The sequence below is a fragment of the Macrotis lagotis genome, chromosome 7, assembly GCF_037893015.1.
Source record: "Macrotis lagotis isolate mMagLag1 chromosome 7, bilby.v1.9.chrom.fasta, whole genome shotgun sequence".
NCBI lineage: Eukaryota > Metazoa > Chordata > Mammalia > Peramelemorphia > Peramelidae > Macrotis > Macrotis lagotis.
The window spans coordinates 89551648-89564638 of NC_133664.1; positions in this window are offsets into that span (position 1 = coordinate 89551648).

Consider the following 12991-nt stretch of genomic DNA (forward strand, 5'->3'; position numbering starts at 1 on the left):
CCTGTTGACCTGTGAAGTTTTCAGCACTGTTGACTACACTGCTGAAATAGTCTTTCCTAGGAGGGTATATTATCTCAAATGAGATGTAGTCAACACCAGGTTTTTTCTATTTTTGCTATTTTCTTCCTTCCAAAAAAGTGGTCCCAAAGACTTTCTTATTCCACACTTAGCTTCATACCAGAACTCTGGACTTCTTTCCCATTTCAAGTTTGAAAAGAGATTAGCTCTCAAATGCTGCCATTATTTTCTTTAACAGCTAAATGCTCCCAACCACCTCATACTCCCCTATTCTTTCTGCCATCTCCCAGAAGGTCTTGACCAAGAGTTGAGCACCCAGGAAACTCAGTAGAAAGTGAGAACACTATAATTCAATTAGATTCTAACCCCAGTGCCCAATCCACTGTACTACCTAGCTTGTTTTTGATATTGCATTGATGACATGCTTGAAATAAAAGACAGTTTTCCATAGACATCAAATACATAGTTTTCTCATTATACTTGGGTCTATGTTATTTAAATGATTAATCTATTAAACCTGCACTAAGGCTTTTAGAGAACATTGTATGTGCAGAACACAAAGAAATCATGAGTGTGGGACTGGGTCAAATGGGTTTCAATCATCAATAAAGACTTTGGGGCATCTTTTCCTACAATTCCCAAATGGATAATGAGTTGTTCTTTAAAATTTTTGGTACATTTTAATATTATTTATTTTTTGAACCTCAACTAATGTTATTTTCTTTTATTTATAAATTTTTGGGAAAACAAAGTGGTGAATCAGTTGTAAGGCAATTAGATGGCACAATGGATAGTGCATCAGTCCTAGAATCAGCAAAATTTTAGTTCAAATCTATCATCAGATATTTATAGACATGTGACTCTGGATAAATCATTTAGCCTCTGTTTACTTCAGATAATAATAATAATAATGATGATGATGATGATGATGATAATACCAGCTATCTTGCAAGGTTTTTGAGATCAAATGAGATATTTGTAAAGCTTTTTGCAGAGTGCCACATATATAAAATATTATATAAACACTAGCTATTATTATTGCTATTATTATTTCCTAAATTACCCAAACCTATAATTGACTCATCTTTTGATGTGATATTTCTGATGCTTTTTATTTAAAAAAAGGGTGTAGCCATTTGTGTCTTAGGGGGAGGTGATAAGAAGCTTTACCAGCTATTCAAGTGCTGTTGTGAAACATTTGAACCAATAGTTGTGAATCTTACTTGTAATTGCTACTTTTTAGTTTTGCAAAGAAACCACAATAACTTCTCTTGATTCTCTTTGGTGGAGATGAATTACTTGGTGCTCCAAAACTGCTTGTGTGAGTGGATAGAATTAGTGAGAGTCTGAGTAGAAATTTTAATCTTATAACTTTTAGAAAAAAAGACATGCAATTCCAAGCTCCTTTCAGGGGACTGAAGGGAGAAGAAACTCTCTGGGAAGAAGCCAAAAATGCAGAGAAGCCAGCCTTTCTAAGGAAAATGAGGACTAAACAGATTAAGAATTTGGTCAAAATTAAGTATTAAGTGGAAGAGTGAGGACTTGAACACAAGTCATCTGATCCTAAATTCAACATAATTTTTACTTTCCATGCTTGTTATACTTTTGTTTCTCAGCTCCATTCATTCTCTCATTCTCTCTCTCTCTCTCTCTCTCTCTCTCTCTCTCTCTCTCTCTCTCTCTCATCATTTTGAATAACATGACATCTAAGTTTTTTTATTACATATTCCAGCTATATATTGATATTTAGTAATAATATAATTTTCTAAAGACTTCCTGCAGGTCTTCAATAGCTTTCTTAGGTAGCTTCCCCATTGGTGGTGTTTGCTACTTGTCCTTAAGGATATTCCTGATAGCTTCATCTTCCTTTAAATTTTTTTAAAACTATTTTTAACAAGCATTTATTTTCTCTCCCTTGCACCTCCCTGCTTCCCCAAATAAAAAAAGTGTTATAGCAAATATCAAGCAAAACAAATTCCCATACTGGTTATATCCAGAAATGGAGGTCTTGTTCTTAATCTTCAGGCAACATCTCTCTGTATGGAGGTGGGTTACATACATCTTCAACATCAGCTTTCTGGAATCAAGGTAGTTGCTACTTTCAAAATTGTTCATTTTTATAATACTGTTTTTTTATATATAATGTTCCCTTAGTTCCACTGTTTTCCTTTTCATCAATTCATATTAGTTTTCTCCAATTTCTCTGAAACTGTTGCATCATTTTTTTATGGTACAGAAATAAGTCATTACATTCACATGCCATCATTTGTCCAGCCATTCTCCAATCGAGGGATATCCCCTTAGTTTCCAGTTTTGGGTCCTACCAAAATCGTTTCTCTAAGTGTTTTTGTACATATGGATCTTTTCCTTTTTCTTTGATTTCTTTGTGGTGTAGGCCTCCTGGTGGTATGATTAGGTCAATGGATGCAGACAGGTTAGTGACTTTGCTTTTCAGAGTGTTAGACCAATTCTCTAGCTCCATCTTTCTTTGGTTCTGTTCATGTCATTGATTGTCACATATATACTTTTGTGTAGATTCAGGAATATTTTTATATTTTCTATCAAATATTGTGGAAAAATATTTTCATTCATAATGGTTATGACAAATGTCAATTTTTAAAAATTATTCTGCTTGAGATCATTGGTATATTAGTTATATTCTTACCATTAACCTCAAAAAACACCTTTTAAAAATTCCAATATAAATGTGTGCCAGTCAGAATCATGGGAGAGACACTGGTTTTATTTTTGTCATCTAGTTCATTAAGTTGAATTTCTGGAATTTTTCAGTGACCTCAGTGATTTCAGTGACCCTCTTTAGATTTTTTCTTAATTCTTTGATTTCTAATTCCTTGAAATCATGGTTTTGAGATCAAGTTGATTCTCATGTTACCTTCATTGATCTTTTTTTTAAGGTTTTTGCAAGGCAAATGGGGTTAAGTGGCTTGCCCAAGGCCACACAGCTAGGTAATTATCAAGTGTCTGAGACTGGATTTGAACCCAAGTACTCCTGACTCCAAGGCCAGTGCTTTATCCACTGTGCCACCTAGCCATCCCAAACTTCATTGATCTTTAAAATACAGTTATATAACCCAGATATAAGATATTTCTAATTATGATAATATTCCTGAAAGTTTTCAAGTTGTCAGCCTATTTAATATGCATTTGTGATTTGTCCATATTAGAGTTCAATTCTATATGTACTGAAGCATTTCCAACAGGTGTTATCTTGCCTTCAGAACACAAAGGAGCATTTTGCTCTGTAGTCCTCCTTGTCAAGTTAATCATCACAACAATCTATATGTGGTCAGACTATACCTCATTCCACTATATGTTTATTTTAGATTCATAGGAGCAGTATCAACACAGGAGCTGACTTACTAGTCCTATCAGTTGTCCAGAATTTTTTGCAATATGAATGGATTGCAATATGAATGTTCTTGATGGAGTGAAAGGAGAGTATGGAGACAGGATCTCAATTTATTTATCTTTGAAATGAAGGGGTGGGGGAATAGCTGATCTTGAAATTTTCTAATCCTCAGATCTATAACTCTGTACTGTGGTTAGATTAGGCTACTTCACAGAATTACCCATGTAACATTTAAATACTATCACTACTGAATGATTTTCTAATAACCTCTCTAGAGTAACATGCCACCTCATATTAGTAGACTCATGAGGGAGTATTTGCATAAAACAAATACCAACATGATGATGACAATGATGTTTGTCCTTCTTTCTCAAAAAAAGACCATGAGTTCAAGGAGATGATACTATGACCTCATGAGAAGTAGACTTGAGTGAAGGGATGTTGTACTAAATCACCAGCCTCACTTTCTCCTTTGGAGCCATCTGGGTCTAGTGGACAAATATGAAATAGGACCACTGGAGGTGGACCTGGATGTGAGGCAGTCAGAGTTAAGTGATTTGCCCAGGATCACGCAGCTAGTAAGTGGCATATGTCAGAGGTTGGATTTGAATTCAGGTCCTCCTGACTTGGGACAGGGTTCCACTCACTGTGACATCTAGATGCCTTAAAACAAACATCAACAAATAAAATAAATGCCAGTATATACGGAAAGAAGGATCACTCTTTTACCACTCTGTCCTTAGACACTCAGACCCTGAAGAGAAAAATAAGCATATAGAGGACCATACAGAAAGGAGGAAATTGTTAAGAAAGAAGAATCAGAGATCAGAGGACCAACTATGGCATTAAAGTGTTGAATTATGCTAAAAATGCTGACCTCAAATCAATACTGTCATCTATATGTAAATGAGTAGGAAGGCTTGCATAGTATCTTTCTTGAGAGCTTAACATACTTCACATCAAAAAGAATTAATGTTTGTTTAGGAATCAAACTTTTCAATGTGGAGGCATCCTGGCATAATGGTTAGAGATCTGTCTTTAAAGCTAGGAATTACTAGGTTTACATTCTGCTTCTGAGGTATACTATCTATAGGATCCTGTTAAGTCATTTAATTTCTCAACTATTCTAGGCAATTCTTTGAGACTCTGAATTACAGAGAAGTTGCTGACCTCCATTAGGAAGAGTTTTTTCATCTCCCATCTAATTTTCTTGGTAGTTTTTTTTTAAATCAAACAGTTCGTCCTTATCCCAATAGCTGGGGACTATGTGTTTACTGAACACTAAGCAAACAGGTTTGCTTGATTTTGAATGTTGTGTACCTAATCTGTTCCACTGATTGAGCTCTTTATTTTTTAACCAATACTTAATTGTTTTGAGAATTAATGCTTTTCTAATGTTTTGAAATCTTACACTGCTAGGCTCCCTTCAATCCCACTTTCTTTTTCATTATTTCCCTTGAGATTTTTGATATCTTTTTGGGTCTCCATATGAATTTCAATATTTTTTTCATTCTACAAATTAATCCTTTGGTTATCTGATTGTTATAGCCTTGAATGAGTAAGTTAAGTTACATAGCATTTCCACTTTTATTACATTGATTCAGACCCAAATAACTGGAGAATTGTTAATAACTCTTGGTTAGGTTATCTTTATCTCTTTAAATACTGGTTGGTAGTTGTATTTATATGGTTCTTGTGTGTGTGTGTGTGTGTGTGTGTGTTGGTCAGTAGATTCCCAATTATTATGTACTATAATTATTTTGAATGCAAAGTTTCTTTCTATATCCTCCTGCTGAATTTTACTAATATATAGAAATGCTGATGATTTCTTTGGATTTGTGTTATATCCTCTAAGTTTGATGAAGTAACTGTTTCAATTAACTTATTAGTTGCTTCTCTAGTTAAGTACAGTAGCACCTAATATATAAAAACTTATAATTTCATTTCTTCTTTGCATATATTCCCTCAATTTTCTTTTCATTTATTATTGTTAAAGATAGCATTTCAATTGTTATATCAAATAGAAGTGGTAACAATCTTGCCTCCAATTTAAATGGAAAAGATTCTTGTTTATCTCTAGTATGTACAATACTAGATCTTGGTTTTTGATATATATACTAGTTATCATGCTAAGAAAAATTTTATTTATTTCTATATTCCATAGTATTTTTTAAAAACAGAAATAGATGTTATATGTTATCAAAAGTTTTTTCTACATCTATTGATAAAATCATTTGATTTTTGATGCTTTTGTTATTAATATGGTTAAATAAGCTAATAGTTTTCCTAACAATAAACCAATTCTAGGTAAAATTCAACTTGATCATAGTGTATAATCTTTGTGATACATTGTTGTAACCTTTGTAAATATTTTGTTTCAGAATTTTGCATTAATTTTCATTAGGGATATCGGTCTAATTTTCTTTTTCTTTTTATATTCAGACTGCTATATTAAGGCCTTATTTGTGTCATAAAAAGAATTTGGTAGGATCCATTCCTTTGCTATTTTTTTCAAATACTTTATGCAGTATTGGAATTAATTGTTCTTTGAATGTTTGATCGAATTCACTAGTCCTGGGCTTTTGGGGGTTTTGTTTTTTTTAGTTTGAAAGGTCATTTATACCTTATTCCATTTCTTCCTTTGAGATCTATTAATGTGGATATTTTATATTTTTGTAAATACTAATTTTATCACTTAAGCTGTTGACTTTATTAGCAAAGAGTAGGGTAAAATGGTTTTTAATAATTACCATTTTTCAATCATTTCATGTGAATTCTTCATTTTCATTTTTGGATACTAATAATTTGGTTTTCTGCTTTATTTTTGAATTTTGCAATTCCCTCCCTAATCTTGCTTCCCTCCCCCCATCCCCCCACAGAAGACAATCTGATAGTCTTTACATTCTTTCCATGCTATACACTGATCAAAATCGAATATATTAGGGGTGGCTAAGTGGTGCAGTGGATAGAGCACTGGTCCTGGAGTCAGGAGTACCTGAGTTCAAATCTGGCCTCAGACATTTAATGATTACCTAGCTGTGTGGCCTTGGGCAAGCCATAACCCCATTTTCCTTACAAAAAAAAAAAACTAAAAAGAAATGGGGAAAAAAAATCGAATGTTTGAGAGAGGAAATCATATTCTTAAGGAAAAAACAAAATATAAGAGACAGCAAAATTACATAATAAGATAATGTTTTTTCTATTTTAATTTTAATCAAATTAGTTCATGGTGTGTTATATTATTTTTTCTTCAAAGAAGCCCTTGGATTTAGTTTTATTTATAAATTTAATGTGTTTTTCTGTTTGTTTTCAATTTTGTAAATCACTTGATTTTTAGATTTCTACTTTGCTGTTTAACAGGTTTTTAAGTTGATTTTTATAGGGTTTTTTAGGTAGTTATTCCAATGCAATGATCTGTAGTTTTTCTTATTTGTTAACTGAAAATATTTAGAAATATAAATTTTCCTTCCAGAATCACTTTGGTAGAATTTCAAAAAAATTGGTACAGTGTGTCATTATAATTATCTTTAAGCCATTTCTATGATTTCTTCATTTTACTAACACTTCTTTAGGATTAAATTATTTACTCAGTTGATTTTTACTTTTTTCTAGTAGCCCATTTAATATAGTTTTATTACTTTGTGGTCAGCAAATACATGTTGCTTTGTAAGGTTTTTAAGTCTGAATGTTTGCTTAGCTTTTGTAAAAGAATTATGAAAAGTGCTATTTATACTTTTTTATTTTTTTAAGGCAATGGGGTTAAGTGACTTGCCCAAGGTCACACAGCTAGGTAATCATTAAGTATCTGAGGTCAAATTTGAACTCAGGTCCTCCTGAATACAGGGCCAGTGCTCTATCCACTGCGCCACCTAATTGCTCCTTATGTATACTTTTTAAAAAACTCCCATATTTTAATCATGAGAGGTTTAATTAACAAACTTTTTAAAAATTCTATATAAATTCTTAACTTCATATTTTCATTACATATATCTAGGGTTGAAAGGGGGGGGGATATTTAGGTCCCAACGATTGATAGTTTATTGTCTATCTCTCTTCATAATTTACTTAACTTTTCTTTTAAATATGTAGATGCTTTCTGGTTCAGTGAAAATATAATAACTATTGAAAGTAATTCATTGTCTATAGTGCCTTTCAGCAAAACATATTTTCCCTGCTTACCTCTAATTAAGTCTATTTCTGTTGTGTTTTTGAAATCATAATTGTTACCCCTGCTATTTTTATGTTCAGTTGAAGCATCATAGCTTTATCTCCAACCTCTTAGCTAAACTCTCTGTGAATCTTTGTTTCATATGTGTTTCTGGTAAGCAAAATACTATTCAATTTTGCTTTCTAATTCATTTCTGTTTCCTCTTCCATTTTATGGGTGAATTCAACACATTCACATTCATAGTTATAATAGTTAATTGTATACTTCTTCCATACTATTCTCTTATACTTTTTCTTCTCTTCACTATGCACATACTCTTATATTTTAAGTTCTTAGCTCTTTCATTCTTCTTAATTTGCTCATTATCCCTTCTCCAAACTTTGAGTTTTTGCTTAGGTCTAATCCCTTCCTGAGTCTATCTTCTTATACTCCTTTTCCCCTAATTTCCTCTTCCTTGCTGTATTCCTGTTGAGTTGAATTTATTTGTATTCCAAACTCTGTGTGTTTATACTTGTGTTCTTTTTTTGCCTGCTTTAGATGAAACTGAATGAAACTGCTCCCTTCACTGTACAATCTACATTTGGGGAATGCATCATTCAAGTTATGCCATCCTTCCTATTTTTCTTCTTTTGATTCTTTCTTTTCTTTCTTCTTTTAGCATCATTAAAACATTACAAAGTTGGGGCAGCTAGGTGGCACAGTGGATAGAGCACAGGCCCTGAAGTCAGGAGCACCTGAGTTCAAATCTGACCTAATAATTACCTAGCTGTGTGACCTTGGGCAAGCCACTTAACCTCATTGCCTTGCAAAAAAACTAAAACAAAACAAAACAAAACATAACAAAGTCACTTCTATGTTTGATTACCACTATGACCTTGTATAACATTAGAATTCTGAAAGGACCTTTCTATCATCTCCCTCCATTAACCCTGTAAACAGTTCATTTTTATAAAGCCCTTTCCATTTTCTTACTTGTATTTACCATTTTATTTTTCTCTTGATTTCTATATTTGTGTCTTAGAGTTCCTTTTCAGTTCTACTTTTTATATCAGGAATAGTTGAAAATCTATTTCATTGAAAATCCATTTTTTCCCCTTGTAGAATTATGTTCAGTTTATTCCTTGTTGTAGATCTTTATGTTTTGGAATATCTTACTCCATGTCCTCCACTTGTTTATAAATTCAATTCCTGAGGCATCAATATCAAAAAAGTAAATTAAAAAAAGTCACAAAGGAATTTTGTGCTTCTAGGGATGACCAAAAGAGAATAACTCAAAAATAGCTATAATCAAAGACTGAACAGAAAACTTTGCCAATAAGAATCATTAGAATTTCTAGGGGAGATGTTGCAAGAGGTTTTTTAAAGAGTTTAAAATAAGAAATGACAATTATAGAAAAGAGACTTTAAAAAAGAGTCAAGGGGACAGTTAGGTGGCACAGTAGATAGATAGCACTGGCCCTGGAGTCAGGAGGACCTGAATTCAAATCTAGCCTCAGACAGTTAATAATTACCTAGCTGTGTGACCTTGGGCAAGTCACTTAACTGCATTGCCTTGCAAAAAAAAATCAGTTGTTTAATACAAGAGGTACAATACCTTACCCTAGTTTCAAACTGCCTCATAATTAGAATGGACCAAATAAAATTAATCGCTCCAGGAGGCAATAATAAGTATTAAAACAAAGTCAAAAGATTGAAAAATAGAGGAAAATGTGAGATATCTCATATCAAAAATAACTGAACTGGAAAAACATATCAAGAAGAGGTATCTTAAAAATCACTGGACTAATTAAAATCTAGATATACCCCCCAAAAAAAGAAAAAATAAGGAAAGAAACTGGATATCTCCATTCAAGAAACTATTAAAGAAAACTGCTCAATTATATTAGAACAAAATAGTAATGTAAAAATAGAAAGAACCCATCAATCAAGTCTTGAAATAAACCTCAAAATGAAAACTCCCAGGAATTTCATCACCAAAATCCAAGTTTTTATAAAAAAGAACACCACAAGCAGCCAGAAAGGAGAAAAAAAACCCCATGAAAAATCAAGGAACTGCAGTTAAGATCCTGTAAGTTTTACCAACATGTGGATTCATAAAGAAGGTGGTACTTATATTGATCTTTGAAGGAAATTAGGTATTCTCAAAGGTAGTGGTAAGGGTGAAATGTTCAGGCATAAGGGCTAGCCAGTGAAAAAGCACAGAAAAAAAGAGGGAGGTTATGTTATGTTTGAAGTTCAGTTTGGTTGGATTTTACAGACTGAAAGGAAGTAACATGTGAGAAGGTTGGAAAGGTAGGTTGCAGCACAAGTATGAAGGACTTTAAAATACCAAATAGAGAAATTTGGATTTGACTATAGAGGTATTATGAAATCATCACCATTTATTGAATATGGTACAGATGTGGTCAGTGCTTTTGTAAAATCACCTTGGGAGCTAGGCAGAGGATGGATGGATGGAGAAGGGAGAGACTGTAGAAATAAGGAACTTATTGGGGGGAAGGAGGATAAAGGAAAAAAAATTACATGACAATTTTATTATTTATTCATAGCAAGTTATACATAATAGATTTAGTTTTGTGTGCAGTCATATTTTTTAAATTACCATATTGTGGAAATGCTTGTTTTATTCCAAAAATTAAAATCAAATGAATAAATAAATGTTTAAAAAAATAAAAAGCTTTTGCAGTAGTCTGAACAAGAGATGAGGAGGGACAAAGGCTATCAAAAAATTCAAATTCAGAGATCTTAGTATGCAATCAGTATTTATGCTGAATTTTAGGAAGAATTTTGGCAAGCTAAAGTATGCCTACAAGACAGCAGCAAGGATGATCTAAAGATAATGAAATGCTTTGCTGAAAAACTTAACTTCCTTCAAGGCTTAAATTGAAGTACCACCTAGATGAAATTCTTCCAGTTATCCCACTGTTAGTATTCTCCTTTCTCCGCCAAATTACTTTGTGTTTATTTTGTATATATTGTATATATGTACTTATTTCTGTCCCTGTTATTTTCGCTCAACAGACTCTAAACTCCTTTAGGTCAGGGATTGCTTCACTTAGTAGTCTCAGAAACTTGTACAAATAATAATATCTAACATTTTTGTCGTGCCTACTGTATAGTACCAGGCACTTTACCAAATGCTTTCCAATATTATCTCAATTGATCCTAATAACTTTGTGGGTAGGTGCTGTTATTCCCATTTTACAGCTGAGGAAACTGGGGCAAAGAGAGATAAAGTGACTTGCCCAGGGTCATAGAGCTAGAAAGTATCCAAGGCTGGATTTGAACTTAGGTCTTTCTGTCTCCAGCCCTAGCACTCTCTGCACTGTACCACTTGTTTTTCCTGATCTAAGACAGGAAGCATGGAAGGTATTTAAAAATGCTGAAAGATGTGGAGTCTCAAATCCATTCCATAATAGAAAGGTTGAAGGACTGAGACAGGTAGCCTGAACAAGAACAGGTCTGACTGATTGAGAGGATAACAGCAATTTTCCAAATATTTGCTTTTCTGGTCACAAAAGGACAAAAATAGGAACAATGGGTGGGAGTTAGAGAGGCATAATTTGACACAAGAGGAAAACTGTAACAACTGGAAAGTCCAAACTGGACAGGGTTACCTGGATAAAGTAATGGTCCACTTCTCAGGAGGGGTCTTGCCTGAAAATCCCCCTGTAGTGGGATATACAAGGCTCCCCTTCTCCCTCCACCCCAAAGTATCCAACATGATACCAAAGAAAGAGACCAGGGAGCTCCAGATTGATTATAATCAAAGTGGGATACTCACATTAGGGCTGTCTAGAGAGGCAGCAAGGTGGCATAGTGGAATTCCCTCCCTTCAGCTCCTCTGGTAATTATAGAAATCAGACAAAGGGAGGAGGAATTCTATATTATAGAATATATTAGCATGGATTGGCTAATGTTTTAGGATTCACTCTGCTCATCCCTGGGCTTAGGTCCCAGACACCTGGGTACTTTACCAGTACTGTTTTGGCCAAAATTTCAATTTGCAAGATTATAGACTGGGCATATTGAGTCATGCCCGGTCATGCTCTGGTCAGTTTGCTTTCTTTTAGCTTATTTTAATTTTGGTTCACATTATTCATAACTTTCATTAATGGGGACTTATTATTATTATTATTATTATTATTATTATTATTATTATTACTATCATCATCATCATCATCATCATCAACATGGCATTCACTGATGGAAACTTTTCCTAGAAAACTTTATTCTTGACCTTTGCTGTTGGAGACTTTTGCTAGGAAATTCACATCATGGCTTTCACTGCTTAAGAGGTCCATACTATTATGACTTTCACCAATAGGGATCCCACAGGAGGTCTTTTAGCAGAGGCTGGATGACTGCTGTGGATTCCTCCTTCCAATTTGGTTTGGACTAGCTGACTTATGAGGTCCTCTTCTTTGATACATCAATGATCTCTGCTCAGCCCTTCCAACCCATGAGGAATGGAAGCTCCAACCTCCAAAGTTGAGTGTGCAGCTTTCCTAGTTAATGGCTATTGATGCCACCTGGTGGTTGAAGGAATAATTTTTATGAGACTTTCAGAGGGAAATGTTCCATTATCCTTCATTCCAATGCTTAATTACCCTCACTTTCAGAAAGATCTACCTTGGAAATGATGTTACTCTTCAAGCATGTTCAGATACCTTTACCCTCAAATTTGGTTGGACAGAACAATTGAAAGAACAAAAAACTGACTATCCCTTTTTCACAGTATTGATCATTTTTAACCATTTATGCTTTTATTTGTATTCAAGGGCCCCACCAGTGTGCTGTAGCTGCATTTGTTATACCAAGTTTTCACTACTTCTCTCTCATTTTATCTGAGTTATTCCCACATAACAGAATTACTCAGAAATGTAGAGGCATTTTATTCTCTCTCCTGTGTATCTGATTGGTTTCCCATCTTTGATGTCAAAAGGAATTAGGTATAAATTACTGAGAAAACAGGAAGTTTCCAAGATGGGAAATTCTAAATAAAGGGAGTTTTAGAGAACTGGAAAAGTAGGGGTCTCAGGCAGAATAGGGCAACATCTCCAGAAAAGAAATAGTCTATTTCAAGAAGGGGTTGGCCTAGAAAACTATGCTGCCATCTTAGCTTTGAGGTTTGTAGGGTTTGCTTCTATTCTGTAAATCAGAAGATAGACCAAGTTGGTAATGAACAAAAAGAATTGTACTGATGTAATTATATAAATGCTTTCTTTGTGAATTCCATAAATGGAACTGACCTATCAAGATATTTTTCTATTTTCTCTTACTGAGTTATATAACCTATCAAGGTACAACATGGAAACAAAGTAAAGACTGACAGAGTGCTTTCCGTGGGGGGGGGGGTGGAGGGAGGGAAGCAGGATTGGGGGGAAAATTGTAAAACTCAAATAATATCTTTAATAAAAATAAATTTAAAAAAT